Genomic DNA, 3,571 nt, shown 5'->3' on the forward strand with positions numbered 1-3,571 from the left:
ACAACAGATCCCTATGATCAAAAGGAAAAACTCACCAAAAAGGAACATGCAAGAAACAAGTTAAGGAAATACTAATTTCTATACGGTGCTCAATTAAAACAAGTTATGAAGCAATTTATCATGCAAATGAAATAATTACAGGAAACTGGGGAGAATTTTGCTAGAATAAAATGATTTTTTTTAAAGGAGCCAGCGTTTGCAAACTGAAATATTTAGTCCAAACTAGTTGCTCAATATCTGATGTGTAGGTATGCATGTATAGATGTGTGTGTGTGTTTGGGTATCTCATCTATTTTTTCCCCAATATGACTCTAAATATAAGAGCTAGAGATGGTATTGCAGAACAAAATTTTGTAGAATCCTGTATTTGTGCTAAAAGAAGAATTATGGATACAAAGGGGAAAAAAATATGGGACTGAGCAACAGTTAAATAACATTTGAAGTAGAATTTGGACTAATTAGAGAGGATTAAAATAAAAACAACCAATATAAGGAATGACTTTACATCTGAAGTGAATCACTGTTGACCTACCATGTATAAGGCCAGATTGCTTTGAAGAATTCATAGTCAGGTCTTAAACTTACAAAATAAAAAAATCCTTATATTCATGATTCATTGTGTAATTTACATTCTCTTTAAATTGTGCTATATTTAATTATATTCTAATTTAAAATACTTTACTGCCATTAGGGAAAAAAGTCATTTCATGAATATATACTCAATGTCTGTATATTTTATTATACTTCTAAAGCTATAAATATTTCAGTAATTTGCACAGTGGTTGAATAGTTGAAAAGAATCAGATAGAGCCTTAGGAAAAAGGAATTAGATTCTTAATGATGCTACAGGAAAACATGAACAGATTTAGTGCTGGGAAAAAGCAAAATCAAGTCTGTGCTGTGATCCAAATTTCTATCATCGCCAACCATTATCATCAACTCACTCCTGACTTCCCTAATCTACAGTAATCAAATGTCCATAGATCTGCTAAAAATAAGTGTGATCTTGGTATAGAGCACTAAATAAGATGTCTTCTACTTCAAGTGTGTAGAACCAAAACACACATAGAACACAGGACCATGCTCCAATGTTATGTGAGCATTTAGTGCAAAACTGTGCATATGCCTGGTAAGTCCAGTCTAGTAATTCCCTTTGGTCAACTTCTTATTATTCTGCTCCTCTCTCTGCTTCTGTTTCTTCCCCTTGCCACACTCTTTGAATCCCGATGTAAAACTGGAGGGATCCCAGTTGCTGGTGACCTGAGGTTTATTTTGCTCATCGTCCTCCTCACAAATATAGTTAGATACATGTTTGGGTAAAGTAGCAGGTCTGTGAGACTTCAGTGACTGGACATTGGCTGGCTGGGAAGGCAGGGCATTCTGCCCTCTTTGCCTGCATTCTTCTGCAAATGCTTCTTCATCTGCCACACCATTTATTGTTAAGGACTTTAACTGGTCATCTTCTTCAACTTTTAATCTTTCTTGATCATTCACAGTAATCTTCTTTGTAGTGATTTTTCTGCCATTACCTATTTTAGTAGAAACTGATATTGATTTGAAGTTGCCCATCCTACTACCAAACAAAAGATGTTGGAGAAAATGAAGTAAGGTTCCCATACCTCAGAGAACCAAATGAAATAAATCCTTTATTGAAAGAAGAAAATCCACCTCCAAAAGATGGAAATCTACTGAAGGCAAGAAAAAAGATCCTGTGCCCATTTCTAGTTCCACAGAGACCTCTTCAATTTCCATAAAATGCCTCAAATGAGTCTTCAAATACGTCAAAAGAAAATGGGTCCCTTCCACAAAAAAATTGTTGAAGACATCACCTGGATTATGGAACGTAAAGCCAAACTCAAATGGATTGCCAAAATGACTTCCACCTCCACCACCACCATTTAATCCTTCCTTGCCATATTTGCCATAGAAGTCCCAATTTTTAGCATCTGAAAACACCTCAAATGCCTCAGCTACTTGCTTGAATTTTCTCTCTGCTTATTCTTTATTCTCAGGATTTTTATCAGGGTGCCACTTCAGTGCCACTTTACAGTATGCCTTTTTAATATCCTCAGGTGAGGCATGTCTCTGCATACCTAGAACTTCATAGTAATCCACCATGTTTTAATAGATTGTTGAAACTAGTGAAGAGAAGGTTGGCAGCCAGCAATAGGAAGGAGGAGAGGCTGGGCGATGGGGCACATGGTCTCCTCTCAGCTCCATCATGGCTGGTGCTGGTAGAGGTGGTGGCAGTGATCAGTACCATGCTGTTTTGACCACTGTAGCTTTGTAATATGCTTTAAAGTCAGACAGTGTGAGACTTCCCACTCCATTTTTCTTTCTCAGGATATTTTTAGCTATTTGGAGCACACTGCCCTTCCAAATCAATTTCATTATTGGTTTTTCTATTTCTGCAAAGTAAGTTGTTGGGATTTTAATTGCTATTGCATTGAATCTATAAATCAATTTGGGTAGAATTGACATCTTAATGATATTTAGCCTTTCAATATATGTACAGGGTATGCCTTTCCATTTATTTAGGTCTTCCTTGAATTCTTTTAGCAATTTTTTGTAGTTTTCTGTTTATAGCTCCTTTATGTACTTGGTTAAATTTATTCCTAAATATTTGATTCTTTGGGTTGCTATTGTAAATTGATTTTTTTCTTGATTTCCTCCTCAGATTGCTCCTTACTAGTACATGGAAACACTACACATTTTTGCAAATTGATCTTGTATCCTGCCATTTTGCTGTACTCATTTATTAGCTCTAGTAGCTTTACTGTAGATTTTTTGGAATTTTCTGCATACAGGATCATGTCATCTGCAAACAGTAAAGTTTTACTTTTTCCTTTCCAATTTGGATGCCTTTTATTTGTTTTTCTTGCCTAATTGCTCTAACTAGAACTTACAGTAAATGTTGAATAACAAGGTTGACAGTGTGTATCCTTGTCTTGTTCCTGATCTTAGAGGGAAAGCTTTCAGTCCTTCCCCATTGAGTATGTTAGCTGTGGGTTTTCATGTATATGTTTTTTATTATGTTGAGGCAGTTTCCTCCTATTCCTGTCTTTGAAATGTTTTCACCAAGAAAGGATGCTGAATTTTGTCAAATGACTTTTCAGCATCAGTTGAGATGATCATGTGGTCTTTCCTCTTTAATTTAATTTAATTGATTTTCTTGTGTTGAACTACCCTTGAATACTGGAATAAAGCCCACTTGGCCATGGTGTGAAATTCTTTTAATGTGCTGCTGGATTTAATTTGTGAGTATTTTGTTGAGGACTTTTGCATCTATATTCATTAAAGAGATTGGTCTGTACTTTTTTTTCTTGTAGACTCTGTCTGGCTTTGGTATTAGGGTGATGTTGGCTTCATAGAATGAGTTAGGTTATGCTCCCTCCTCTTCAGTTTTTTAGAAGATTTTTGGCAGGATTGGTACTAATTCTTTCTTGAATGCTTGGTAGAATTTGAATGTGAATCCACCTGGTCCTGGATTTTACTTTCTGGGGAGCTTTTTGATGCCTAATTCAATCTCTTTACTTGTGATTGGTTTGCTGAAGTTGTCTATTTCTTCTCT

The 3,571-nt window shown here is 35.7% G+C and overlaps 1 pseudogene; it reads right to left on the bottom strand.

Annotated features, from left to right (window-relative positions):
* Window positions 1-1,140: 1,140 nt before the first annotated feature.
* LOC119528812 lies at window positions 1,141-2,118 on the bottom strand (annotated as a pseudogene).
* Between the last annotated feature and the right edge of the window lie 1,453 nt (window positions 2,119-3,571).

Source organism: Choloepus didactylus, chromosome 3 (assembly GCF_015220235.1).
Source record: "Choloepus didactylus isolate mChoDid1 chromosome 3, mChoDid1.pri, whole genome shotgun sequence".
Taxonomy (NCBI): domain Eukaryota; kingdom Metazoa; phylum Chordata; class Mammalia; order Pilosa; family Megalonychidae; genus Choloepus; species Choloepus didactylus.